This window comes from Amphiprion ocellaris, chromosome 6, assembly GCF_022539595.1.
Source record: "Amphiprion ocellaris isolate individual 3 ecotype Okinawa chromosome 6, ASM2253959v1, whole genome shotgun sequence".
NCBI lineage: Eukaryota > Metazoa > Chordata > Actinopteri > Pomacentridae > Amphiprion > Amphiprion ocellaris.
The window spans coordinates 5,675,387-5,690,322 of NC_072771.1; positions in this window are offsets into that span (position 1 = coordinate 5,675,387).

Genomic DNA, 14,936 nt, shown 5'->3' on the forward strand with positions numbered 1-14,936 from the left:
TTATGGATGGATGGAAGATTGAACCTAATTCCTGAAGTTTCCTACCATTTTTCTTTCATAAAGATGGCCATATTTTAGTTAATTTCTTCTTCTTCGTTGAGGTTTGTGAGCGGTGGTTTTCAGGTTCTTCTTCTCTATTTAGCACAGCATGTGTAACATACGCGACTGTTCAAAAGTTTAAGATCACCCAGACAATTTCACACTTTTATCCATGTGCTAACATAACTGCACAAGGATTTTCTAATCATCAATGAGCCTTTCAACACCATCAGCTAACACAATGTAGCATTAGAACACAGGAGTGATGGTTGCTGGAAATGTTCCTCTGTACCTCTATGGAGATATTCCATTAAAAATCAGCTGTTTCCAGCTACAATAGTCATTTACCACATTAACAATGTCTACACTGGATTTATCATTCATTTAATGGTATCTTCAATGAATAAAACTGCTTTTCTTTAAAAAATAAGGACATTTCTAAGTGACCCCAAGTTTTGAACAGTAGTGTAGCTGATATCACCACCTGCTGTAGACATGATACAGTCTAGTTTATTTACTCTGCGCAGTTTTTCTTTGGCAACTTTTCATAGTTTGTTTCAAATTTGCTCAACAATTACATGGAAAAACGACAACTGAAATGGCTTGAAATACAAAACATATCCAGACAGACTCGATGTTTTCCATTAAAGGCAGTAGGAGGCTGCTGGTTAAGACTTTCTCTTATCTGTCAGATTGGAGCCCTGGTCTGCGTTGATTTGAAAAGTTCAGCAAATAAGATTTTTCCTGACCTTTGAAATGGTGGTTTAATAAAAGAGTCTCAACCAAATGTCTACATACTGGCTTTCAATCATACCCCATGTCGTTAGTTTTTCTATTAAAACATTTTGAGTGAAACTGCCTATTTTCAAAGGGATTCTGAACGTCTTACAAAATAAATAACGTGAGTATTCTCCCAAATATTGTGATATGAGTCATGAGTTTACCGGGAAGGGTAATTTTTACATTTTGTTTCCACTGGCAAGAAAATGTCGATGTGATATTTACTGCAATCTGTACCCAACAAACCCGTTCCCTCGTGTCTGGAGAAAATGATTTGTTTGCCGAAGCATTTCTTTGGCAACACAATGCTTCATTTACAGCAGGGGTGTCAAACATGCGGCCCGAGGGCCAAAACCGGCCTGCCACAGGATCCAATCCAACCTGCAGGACGACTTTGTAAAGTGTAAAAATTACAGAAAAGAGATTAACTGTAGATTGTAAATTTCTAAAACTATAAATTTAAAGTAATTTCTAGACCATGACAAGTTGTTTCCATCATAAAGTAAAATACTAGATTGTTCATTGGTCTTTTGTCATTTTGTGTCTCATTTTTGTAATATTTTGTCTAGTTTTTGTTGTTTTTCATCTTGTTTTTTCTCTGACTTTTGTTGTTTGTCATGTTTTTGTCATTGTGTGTTTCCTTTTTGTCTCGCTTGTGTTTTTTGTCTTATTTTTGTCATTTTGTGTTTTGCTTTGTTTATTGTTTTGTGTGTCATTTGTGCCTTTTTTGTCTCGCTTGTGTTTATATAATTTTTTTGTCACTTTGTAACTGTTTGTCTCTTTTTTTGTGTCGATGGTGTAACTTTTTTTCATTTTGTTTCTTGCTTTTGCTGTTTTTTGTCTCATTTGTGTCATTTTTGGTCACTTGTAACTTTTGTCTAATTTTTTCTCTTGTTTCATGTTTGTCTCAAAATTTGTCTCAATTGTGTCATTTTGTGTTTCATTTTTGTAATTTTTGTTTTGTTTTTTATCTTGTTTTTGGTCTGACTTTTGTCGTTTGTCTCATGTTTTTGTCATTTTGTTACTTGTTTTTGTCATTTGTATTTCCTTTTTGTCTCGCTTGTGTTTTTTTGTCTTATTTTTGTCATTTTGTGTTTTGCTTTAGTCGTTGTTTTGTGTATCGTTTCTGTCTTGTCTTTTTTTTGTCTCGCTTGTGTTGTTTATCCATTTTTTTTATGCTTTGTAACTTTTTTTATCAAATTTTTTGTCTTTTTGTTTCGTGTCGTTTGTCTCATTGTCATTTTGTTGCTCGATTTTGCCATTTTGTGTTTCATTTGTGTCAATTTGTCTCATTTTGTCGTTTGTCATTTTTTTTAACTTCAAAACATTGCAGCTTCTGTAATTTGAATGTTGCACTCAGCTATATTATGATTTTAATAATATTTTGAGTCTTTTGCCCCATTTCTAAGGTAAATACAGTGTATTTATAGATGCTTTTTAAGGAATTACTCATTAAAAATGACATTTTTTTTTTGTTTAAGCTGCTGCAGCACAAAGTGTAGGTTTTATTTTGTACACAGGAGGGAGCCAAACAATTAGTAATACACAGACAGTGTTGTTGGCAACAGGACAAACAGCTGCATCCAGAAACAGAACAAAGAATGTCTACAGAGATGTGAAGAAGAGAAATAATATTTCACATTTACAGTGCAGGATTTTAAGCAAATGTTAAAAAAATAAAAAATAAAAAAATATCCTATCCCAGTAACATTCTGAACCTTAATGAAAGAGAACACCTTTAATAGATATTTAAATATGCAGCGTTTTTATCATTTTCATTCAAAATGTCTTCTGGATTTGTGCTGTAACTTTCCTACATTGCTGCTCTCAGTGATCATAAAAGAGGTTTAACTGCAGGGGGAACAAACACACCAATGTGTAACAAAGAAGGTCATCTGTGGACACGTTACTGCCGCCACCGTGTCCTTGAATAAACGCAGAGATAAAGTGTGGTTCAGTCTGAACTGCATCTAAACCATCTTTCTTATCAGCCCTGCTTTGATGCTAGGCAGCGTCTCGTGTTTTTTTTTTTTGTTTGTTTTGTTTTTTACGCCAGAGCGTTTCCTCTGCTGCTCGAGTTCATAGTCGAGGTGATGCTCTGACAGCATCTGAGGGAGTGGGAATTATAGGTCAGACAAGGTAAAGTCTGTGCTTTCATGCGCCTTCACAAGAACTAGAGCAGAAGATCGCTAAAGCAGGACTGTGGAGGAGACTTTGAAACCCACTTTCGCTTCTTTCATCTTCGCTGCGTTGTTGTCGCTCTCTTGACTTGAATAACTCACCCCCGTCTCGCTGCATTGTTTGTTTAATTTCTTTTTTAATGAATGTACAATCTCATAATAGTTTACACAAGACTGCCGTAAATAACCCGGATTTAGCACAAGGCTGATTTCCATCCATTGTCCTGAATGTAAAAGAAAAACATACAGAGTAACAGACGTATAAAAACAACATAGTAAAACAATGACAATAAATTAATTCTTCCTGGGTTAAACCTACCCTAACGTGCTGTTAATTTAGTAAAGTGCTTCCTAGTGCTTGGCGTAAACGTGCCTGTTTTAAAAGTTTGATTGTTTGTCGACCATGCCTTTTACCAGGGGTGTCAAACATGAGGCCTGCGGGCCAAAACCGGCCTGCCAGGAGGTTTCAATGTGGCCGAGTGTAAAAATTACAGAGGTGAAAATGAATCCTTCCTGTGAAAATATTTAAAGATAGTGAACAGTGAGTATAATGTCAGTCAGCAGCTTCAGTATGACAGAGTTGGGTTTGGTGGAACCATATTGTTGATGCACTGACACAACTTTTGTGCATTATTATTTCGCCAAAGAACGCGGCAGAGTTATGTGATGATCTGCGTACGTTTGTCCGTCTATCTGTCTGTTCGATACATTACTCAAAAACGGACTAACGGATTTTTTAAGTAAAATACTATATTATTCAGTTCCAGATACCTGTGACTAAATGTCTTGTGCCTTTATAGACACTCTGTGATCTGTAAGTTGTGATACAAAAAGGATAAACTGAGGCATAATATTGTTGAAATTTCACTTATTTTGCTTAAGAAATTTCCATTTCTTCATGATATTTTGTAAACAGATAGTTCACTAAATGTGAACATTGGCAGAATGGACTTTTTTGCACTAAAACAAAAGAAAAATTCGGAGTTTTAGTTATTTATCAGTTATTATGTTGCGATTTTACTGATCATTTGAGATCAAATTGTTCTGAGTTTGACACCCTTACCTTATACTGTCTCTTAAAACAGACAAAGGTGGAGCTTTCTCTGATAGCTGTAGTAGAGTATTACAGTTTGTGCCACCTTCTCATTTAAGGGTTTATTTTCATGATTATTTCCATTGTAGATTCTCACTGAAGGCATCAAAACTATGAATGAACACATATGGAATTATGTAATAAACAAAATAGTGTGAAATAAATCAAAAGATGTTTAATATTTTAGATTCTTCAAGGTGTGTCCAAAACTTTTGACTGGTAGTGCACACATTAGGCAAGATTGTGGTGTCTTTAGGTGTATTTTACTATTCAAAAAATGTTTTTTACTATAATTTAAGCTGAAAAAAACCCTCCCCAGTGCTGTTTAATTATGCAGTGGAAGGAATCTCTCCAAGCTTGGGTGGGGGGTCTGCTGCTCTTCATCACACAGAAGGCTGCAGAGGCTGTCATTAAGCTGGTTTACACTTGATGTACCGCTTAGCGCGAATGAGACGGCCGGCCAAGCTGGAGCGAGGCGTGGTGGAGTAGAAAAATATTCTTCAGCTGCAGGATGAAGCTTCAGGACTGTTTAATGAGGAAAAATCTGCCTCGGAGTGGAAAACCTGCTTGGTATATTCAGCTAAATCTGGGTTTCACAATGAGGATGAACGTCCGCTGAGGACTCAGTGATAATTGTTGTTGCTAATTTGGCTGTTTTTCAGATGTTCCATTAAATAGTTAGCCCCACAACCAAATATATGCAAGTTATTGTGATGTAAAAATGGGAAAAGCAGCAAATTCTCTCATTTGGGAAGCTGGAATCAGTCAATTGTTTTCAATATTGGGTTTTTTATTGTTTGGCTTAATTGCATGAGTAGAATTATTATTTTAGACGTAATTATTACAGATTAGAGATGCTCGATATTAGAATTATGCCGATGTCTGACATGCAGATATTTTCCAACTCATTTTGGGAGATTGCTGATATGTTGGACTTTTTTTTACCTTATTACAGAGAACATGAGGTTTCTCCTGTGGTGGTTTGAACTTCTTCATGCTCTTCTTCCTGATCTTTGTCATCTTCATATTCATCTTTCTCTTCATGTTCATTGTCGTCATGTTCTTGATGTTCTTCTTCATGGTCTTCTTCATGTTCTTCTTCATCTTCTTCATGTTTTTCTTCCCCTTCTTTGTGTTTTTTCTCTTCATTTTCTTCTTTTTCCTCTTCATGTTCTTCTTCTTCTTGTTCTTCTTCGTCATCATGTTCTTCTTTCTCTTCGTGTTTTTTCTCTTCATGTTCTTCTTCATCTTCATGTTCTTCTTCCTCTTCATGTTCTTGTTCCTCTTCATGTTCTTCTTCTTTATCTTCATTTTCTTCTCCTCTTCTTCATGTTTTTTTCGTTTTCACGTTCTTCCTGTTCTTGTTCTTCTTCCTCTTCCTCATGTTCTTTCTCTTCATGTTTTTCCTCTTCATGTTCTTTTTCGTCTTCATGCATTTCTTCCTCTTCATGTTCTTCTTCATCTTCATGTTCTTCATCTTCTTCATGTTGTCTGTCTTCATCTTCACATTCTTCTTCCTCTTCATGTTGTTTTTCTTCATGTTCTTCACGTTCTTCTCCATCTTCATGTTCTTTGTGTTCATGTTCTTCTCCGTCTTCTTCATTTTCTGCTTCTTTATGTTCTTCTTCATTTTCATACCCTTCTTCTTCATCTTCTTTATATTCTCCTTCTTTATCTTCATGTTCTTTGTGTTCATGTTCTTTTTTGCCTCCATGTTCTTCTTCATCTTCATCTTCTTCTCTTACCACGATGACCCACTGGCAGATGCAGACATAAAATTCAATGCTCTTCAAATTTGACAAAATAAGAAAACTTTATGAAAATATCTTTATTTATGTTGTCATTTTGAAAACAAGGGTGTACTGAGTGCTTTGGCAGACGAAGCCAAACCAGGATAACCAGAGGGCAACTTAACAATAACTGGAACATAGTTGAAACAAAGAGATGAAAACAGATGCAAAATTGCAAAATGTCAGCATTAATCAAGTCCCTGCGATCTACAAGCGCATCCAAAGGAACCGAGCCAAAGAGACTTCAGAGAAACAAGACGAGCTCCACGAAATTACTTAACAAGTTCAAACAACGAGGTTAAGACCCTACGGCTGGGTCTAGTATTTAAATGTACCTGAGGGAGACACAAATCCCCCAGGAGATCTTCAACTTACATATAAAATGGGTCATATTTATTTTTGTGTAACATTTTCAAGCAAAGCTGTAATTTTTTTTTAGCTTGACAGGCATTTCTCTGCTATTATTGCACTTAAAAAACATCAAATAATGAAGCACAAAAGCTAGCAAAACTAAAAATTTTGACTATAGATAATTCAAATGAATCTCTTTCTATATTTTGTTCCATAATTTGCCAGAGGTTTTCCTTCTCACTGTTGCCAAGAACTGCTGAGAGGGAAGCTTTTGTTGGGTTTCCGTCTATAATACAATATTCTGAGGTAAGTGTCCTGAGATGACTTCAGCTCTGAATGGACGCTATGTGAATAACATTGAATTAAATTGCATGTACAGCCAGCTCCGTCGGTCACATAAGGATAAAGCTGCAGCCCCCATGCTCTGATGAAAACCCTGAGAGTTGAGAATTTATTTCTTTAGGTCAGACAGCATCAAATTAACTTGTTGTGTCAGTGTCACTTGATCCGAGTTGTACCGATGCCAAGGGTTCTGCTGCTCAGAACTCTTTTCTGTCTATACTTTTATACATTTAAAGAGGCAGTCTTAAAATATCCAACATCATCAAAGCTTCCAATTATGAGAAAAGAATCGTTTTTAGTTGAGTTGAGAGTGAGTTAGAAAGGCATGATGTCTAAAAAAAAAAAAAAAGCAAAAACAACACAGTTTATGAGCCAGAAACTGGCTCTTTCTCCTCTTGATGTTCTTCTTCGTCTCCCTGTTCTTCTTCTACCTCTTCATGTTATTCTTCTTCGTCTTTATGTTCTTCTTCACATTCTTCATCTTCGTGTTCTTCTTTGTCTTCTTCTGTTCTTCTTTATCTTCTTCATGTTCTTCATGTGCTTCTCTGTCGTCCTCATGTTCTTCGTCTTCTTTATGTTCTTTTACCTCTTCATGTTCTTCTTTATGTTGTTCTTCATCATGTGTTCATGTTCTTCGTCTTCATGTTTTTCTTCTTCATGTTCTTCATTGTCTTCTTGATGTTCTTCTTCATCTCCTTCATGTTTTCCTTCTTCTTCATGTTCTTCTTCTACCTCTTCAGATACTTCTTCTGTGTTCTTCATCTTCTTCATGTTTTTCTTCTTCTTCATCATCTTCATGGTTTCCTTCTTCCTCATGTTCTACTTCTTTGTCTTCTTTATGTTCTTCTACATCTTCATGTTCTTCTTTATGTTCTTCATCTTCATGTTTTCCTTCTTCATCATCTTCATGGTTTCCTTCTTCATGTTCTTCTTCATCATCTTCATGGTTTCCTTCTTCATGTTCTTCTTCTTCATCAACATCATGGTTTCCTTCTTCATCTTCTTCAAGACTTGACTAGTTGCGTGTCCTTCTTTTTGTATCAAAGCGGGGCGTTGTGATATCTTCCAAAAAATGCCAAAATAACACAATTTACCAGCCAGAAATTGTAAAAAACAGAAACGGTTCAATCAGACTTGCTTTTCCATTGAGAATATTACCCAAATCTAAGCTTAATAAGGGGATATTTCATCAAAATTGTTTTATTCTAATTGTCTAATTTAGAAATTTTCCCAAAAATAAACAATTTGCACCAGATTCTGTGGGGAAAAAATTACAAATTCTGCGCTCTTTGGTGCAAACAGCAAGATATAACCAGTTCACCTGTGATCAACATTCACATAAAGAAAATTAATTGAATTTTTGCTAAACTGCAGCAGAGCAGATGGTAGATGAGTATGGAAACAAATTAAAAATGTAAATTGTAAAATATCTACATTATATTGAGCCACCATTTTTTTATCTCCAGTATTGGCAACACTTACAAAAAACTTGTACAAGTGTTCCAGTTTTTTCAGTTTTTGTAGTAAAATATGTGGTATGTGGAATCACCATTTATTTCATGTACTGGTGGGCACTTGAACAAAGATTGATTCCATTTCTTTCTGTTTAGATGTGTGTTTTTCTTTTTAAAAATAAAAAAAAAACAGCTGTATTTTTTTCTTTTTTGTGATTTAGACCGTTGTACCTTTTGTCAAACTGCACAAAAACACTTTAGAGTTATTTCTAGTTCTAGCCATGGTTGTCCGGTTTCCATAGAGGTGCAGGACTTTATATTGCAGTGAAAAATTAGTCCACAGTGAGGAAAAATGTGATGAGACACCCAGAAACTGCTTGGAGTTCAAAAGGTTGGAAAGTTTGTTTATCAGCACGATGGTTGTCATTCGTCTTTCTTTCCTCAGGCTCACTACTCCACAGGAAGAGTTTCCGCCTCCTTCACATCCACAGCCATGACTCCTTCAACGACACATGAAGCAGGCAAGTAAACATCACACAAAAAAACAAAACAAACAGATTCGCTGTGGAAATCAACATTCATCTCTTCTTACGGTTGTTGCTTTAAACTCCTATTCATCCAGGGATGACTTCTTCCTCTTCCTGCTGTTCTTCCACCTATTCATGTTCTTCTTCTTTGTCTTTATGTTCTTCCTAATGTTTTTCTTCGTCTTCTTGTTGTTCTTCTTCTTCTTTATGTTCTTCTTCATGTTCTTGTTCTTCTTTATCTTCTTTATGTACTTCTACCTCTTCATGTTCTTCTTTATGTTCTTCAGGTTGTGTTCTTTGTGTTCATGTTCATCTTCTTTATCTTCATGTTCTTCTTCTTTGTCTTTATATTCTTCATGTTCTTCTTTGTCTTTCTGTTGTTCTTCCTCTTCATGTTCTTCTTTGTCTTCATGTTCTTCTTTGTCGCCATGTTTTTCTTCATCGTTATGTTGTTCTTCTTCGTCTTCATGTTCTTCATGTTATTGTTCTTTGTTTTTATGTTCTTCTACCTCTTCATGTTCTTCTTCTTCATGTTCTTCTTTGTCTTTATGTTCATGTTCTTCTTTGTCTTCCTGTTGTTCTTCTTCCTCTTCATGTTCTTCTTCTTTGTTTTCATGTTCTTCTTCTTTGTTTTCATGTTCTTTTTTCTGTCTTTATGTTCTTTTTCATCTTCGTGTTGTTCTTCTTCCTCTTCATGTTCTTCTGTTTTCATGTTCTTCATGTTCTTCATTGTCGCCATGTTCTTCTTCATCGTCATGTTGTTCTTCTCCCTTTTCATATTCTGCTTTCTCTTTGTTCTTCTTCATGTTCTTCTCCATCTTCCTGTTTTTCTTCTTCGTCTTCATGCTCTATTTCTTCACGTTCTTCTTCTTCATCTTCATGTTCTTCTCTCTCTCCTTTATCTTCTTTTATGTCTTCGTGTTCTTCTTTATGTTCTTCATGTTGTGTTCATGTTCTTCATTGTCTTCATGTTCTTCTTCATCTCCTTCATGTTTTCCTTCTTCTTCATGTTCTTCTACCTCCTCATATTCTTCTTCCTTATGTTCTTCATGTTCTTCTTCTTTGTCTTTGTGTTCATGTTCTTCTCCGTCTTCTTCATCTTCTTCATCTTCTTCATGTTTTCCTTCTTCATCTTCTTCATGTGTTCCTTCTTCTTCTTGATCTTCTTCATGTTCTTTTTCATCTTCTTCATGTTTTCTTTCTTCATCTTCTTCATGTGTTCCTTCTTCTTCTTGATCTTCTTCATGTTCTTCATATTCTACACATTTTTCTCCTTCTTCTTCATCCTCATGGTTTCTTTCTTCTTCCTGTTCATCTTCTTTGACTTGACTTGTCATGTGTGCTTCTTTTTGTATCAAAGCGCGACGTCGTGAACGCTCCATTAAATGCAGCTCCAAGTGGGAGCTGCTCATTTTCGACTGCGTTTTCTTCCCCTGTCAGCTCCTGAGCTGCCCCATGGGAGAGATCCTGCTGTTATGCAACTGTATAGTAGGTTCAGCACACTTCAGAAGAGGAGGACAGTGTTTGGATTTAGAGACCTAGTTCAGAATTCTGAAAGGGGATGACATGTCATGTATATTTATGTGGATGTAAAATAGATGCATGACTTGTCTGTGGAGCTTTTATTAAAAGGTATATTGTAGTGAAACACATTTTAGTCATCAATGTCTCTCTTTTCATATGAGATACTGTTTTAAGACGGAGACAGTAACTTTTAAAAAAGCTATTTGGATTAAAGATGTTCTCCAGAGAGTAAAGACTTGTGCATAAATCTAAATAGCAGCCGGCACTGCGGAGGCATGGAGGGTTTTTAAAGGTCATGCATCTCACCTGCGGCACCATCAAGCCGAGACTCATAAACAATCAATAAAACCTTAAGATTGTTTTTCAGAAACGTCTGTCCCCACTTGCTTTTAGAGCCACAATCTTAAACATTTCTTTATTTACAGAGATGCTGCGATGTAACCGAGTCTTTATTTTTGTTTTTCTTGTGCTACAGATGCCATCTCAGACGACACGGTGCGCTACCACTACGTGAAGAAAAAAGGCTACGTCCGTCTGCACACCAACAAGGGAGATGTGAATCTAGAGCTGCAGTGCGATAAGGTAAGAACTCACAAATCCACACATCGACAAGAAACGCAAGTAAAAGCAGCTGGGAGGAATAAGGCAGATGCCAGTTGTGGTTTTGAGGAAAAGTGCTTAGTTTTTCTGTCTCTCTGATCTTAAGAAGAGATAGGAAGAGTTCAAGTCAGGATATCGCACATAGCTGTCAGATTTTTTTTCAGATTTTCGTTGCAGCACAGAAAGGAAGTTAATTTGATATCATGTCAGGCCTGTAAGTTTCGGTCAGGTGGTGTCGGGAGGATGTTGAAAAGAGCTGTCATTTTTTAAAATTGGAAATGCTTCATCTTTATTGTGGCATATTAGCAGAGCTATCTTGTGAAATGTATGCTTACAAATGAGGTCTGCTCTGATTCAGACTCGGCTGATTTGATTCAAATAATGTCGTCGTGACGTGGAGCAGGTGGTGAAATCATATTTGGCCTGACTCATCCAAACCGCTGACATAATGCAGAACGTCTCCCCCAGGTTGCCGAGTTTATGGCTCGGCAGAAATGCGCTTCTCGTGTCCGCCGCTGGTTTTAGGGTTAGACGTGGGGCTCCGGAGAGGCAGCATGAACTCCAGGAACGCATTTCTGTCCCAGTAACCGACCGGGAGCTCCGTCTGCCTGGCTTCCATTGGCTTCTGAGCCGTTGAATCAGAGTAATGAGGGGGGAAAGTTAGACAGCCTGCCCTCAGTGCCCCACATCCTCCTCCTCTTCCTCCTCCCCACCTTCCTCCCCGGTGGTTTTCTCACAAGAGCTGCAGCTCTATTCACGGCCTGCTGTTTATGAATTAATGAGCGGCGCTTCACTGTCACATACACTCCGAGTCACACAGACCCACCTCCATCTAAAGGGCTTCAGATGCCCCTGACCTCGCTGTCCAGAACTTGAGGAAAATGTCCGACAGCGTGGCCTTCAGCTTCAGTCACACGTGAAGTCAAAGAAGATGACAGCCTTATATTCAAAGGCACCTTTGCTACGACAGACTGGATTTACCTGATTGTGATAAAATAGGATGACTGTTAGATTTTTAAATGGTTTTGGATGGATGACCTGTAAAATTTGATGCAGACAGATATCCGGGTGGAGTTTCAAACAAATTACAAATAACACTAAAAATGAATGCATCGAGAATATAACAGCAACAATAACAACAACAATGTAATTTCATCCAAATCCGTTAGTTCGTTTTGAGTAATGTTGCTAACAGACAGACACCGATCACCTAATAATAATAATAATAATAATAATAATAATAATAATAACAATAACAATAACAACAACAATAATAATAATGACAATGACAACAACAACAAAGTAGTAGCGATAATATTAATAAAGTTAACAGTAACAATAATAACAATATTGTTAATATTAACACTATAATAATAAAGATAACAACAACGGTAATAACATCAACAGTAATAATGATAGCAATAATGGCAATAACAACAATAATGTAAATAATAATAGCAATGGCTGTAATACCAATCATAATAACTGTAATAATAATGAACAGTAACAACAATAATGAAAATAACACAAATAATAATGACGCTGATCACAACAATCATGAAAACAATAATAAAAATAAAAATAATGAAGAACTTTATTTCCATATCACCATTCAAAACTTGCTTTCCAAAGAGCAACAGTTAAACATTTAGAAAGGACAAGAAAACACTGAATGAAACAGTAAAACATTAGGAAACGGCCACTACAGCCAAATATTTTAATATTTTAAATATTAAAATATTTGGCTGCAAGACTAAAATATGCATCAATCTCATACAATGTTGACACCTCTTTTGTGGAGTTAAACAATGAGAACAAATGCAGACAAAACAAAAAAGGAAACGGCCACTACAAAACATAAAAAAAAATGATATATGTACTACCTTATTAACTAAATTAACTATATTATAGAAGTTCTGATCTGCACAGATGGAATGCAGATCCTCTCAGATGAAACATGAAAATAAAGTAAATACGTAAACTATTAGGATGCTCCTCAAATGCACACAATTCTGGCTGGAAAAAAGATTTACATTAAATAAAATTACATTTTTCACTCCACTCTAGTGGGTTTTATATCTCTTATCCCCTTTTTATTTTTGGCTGATTGCCTGGAATGCAGAGAGCCCATAAGTGGTATGTGAATCAGAACATCTTCTACATTTTTTCCTTTTTTCTCTGTCTGCGTCAGCAAACATTGTTTCCATGCTGACATCCCTGATTGCTGGCAATTTTAGGCACCTCGGCATGTTTCTGAATTCGACTGCATTTAAGCATTCTCGAGCTTCACGCCTCAAAAGTGACGCACAAAAAATAAAAAAACACTAAAGCACGCACACTAAATTAACTACCATTACAGTGGAGCAGCAACAAGTAGCAGAAGAGGCTTGAGAGTTATAGATAGAGGGCTCTGACGTGGGAGTTTAGGGTTAATAATCCACAGGAAGCACTGGGGAGAAAGCAAAAAAAGAGTATTTTTTCCAAAGATGGACAGGTAGTCTGTTGTACCACACAGCTTGTCATTTTACAGCAATTTTAATGCATTTTTCACCTGGCAAAGATTAGTTTTTACGGCTGAAATTGTAAAAATCAAACCACTTTCTTGGTGCAGTGGTTTGAAACAATAAGCCTCTTTGTACCAGAGTGCTTTGAAAACCAGAGCATTGAGCCCTAACAGCAAAAATTGAGACGTAAGTGGAAATGAGACCACCAGAGCTTAGAAGAGCTCGTCACACGGCGAAAAAGCCTGGGAATAAAAATAGGTTTTACGAAAGCATCTGGCGATTCTTGGAAACCACCAGCCGATTGTTGCCGAGGGGGAAAAACTTGGTTTCTTGCACACACATGGTCAAACACACTCACAGAAGCGTTCCTCAATGCTGTTGACGTTAACAACAGTAGACCTGAATGGCGTCACGGTTAAAACCACGCCTCCTGCTCTGGGGACAAAAGTTGCCTTTGTTTCACGGAGTCAAAATTAACTCCTGTCAATAGTAGGTGCTTTGTAATGATTTAAAATACGCCTAAAAGTTTAAATAACCCAGGACATACCTTCAGCAACCTGTCTGTTTCCTGACACCGGCAGACGAGTACTAAGCCTCCTTTCTGGCTGTGTCAATAACACGAGGCCGCTCCAGGCAACAGATGAACTCCCCTTCATCGCAGACTTATGTGTAGAGCAAAAATACTTCCTCTCAGGTCAGGCAGAGTTGAAAATGTGCGACTGTGTTTGTTTACGGGACTACAAAGCTTTCATGCTGGAAGCTGAAGTAAAACCTCTATAGTGCAACATCTGTCCAGTGGATTCTGATGCTCTAGAGCAGCGGTGTCAAAGGGACAACTTTGTAAAGTTTTTTGTTTTGTTCCATGTCGTTTGTCTAATTTTTTGTCATTTTGTGTCTTGCTTTTGTCATTTTGTTTCCTTTTTGTCCCGCTTGTGTTTTTAGTCTTTGTCATTTTGTGTTTCGATTTATTTTTTGTTGTGTTTAGCGTTATTGTCGTTTGTGTCATTTTTTTGTCTTGTTTTTGTCCGTTTTTTGTTGCTTTGTAACTTTTGTATCAAAATTTTGTCTCTTCTGTTTTATTTCATGTCGTTTGTCTCATTTTTGTTGTTTCGTGTTCCCTTTTTGTCTCGCTTTTTTTGTTTTACCTTTGTAATTTTGTGTTTTGCTTTATTCGTTTTGTGTTTTTTTTGTCTCGCTTGTGTTTATATAGTTTTTTTTGTCCATTTTTTCTTGCTTTGTAACTTTTTTGTCAAATTTTTTGTCAGTTTTTTTGTTTTGTTTTGTGTCATTTCTCATTATTGCCATTTTGTGTCTCATTTTTGTAATATTTTGTCTTGTTTTGATTGTTTTTTGTCTTTGTCTGACTTTTGTTGTTTTCTGAACTAAAATGAGTTTGACACCCCTGCTGCAGAGGTAAATGATGGAGTATAAAGAATCCATTCATCAAGACTTTAAGACCAAGCAGAGATTCGTGTGTCGTGTTTAGGTTGTGTTCTAACACACTAATTTAAAACCTTCCCGTTGAATTCTGTTATAATACGATTGTAGAGCAGCGGATTTTACTGGCACATTCGGCCCATTCAGTATGTCAGTAACGGGGAAACGGTGCCAACAGTTGAATATTGTTAACTCACAGTTTTGTTGTGGGTGTTTTTCAAAACAACACATATCTGCATGCTCTTTCTTCTAGGTTCCCAAAGCTGGTGAGAATTTCATCCGTCTGTGTAAAAAAGGCTACTACGACGGGACCAT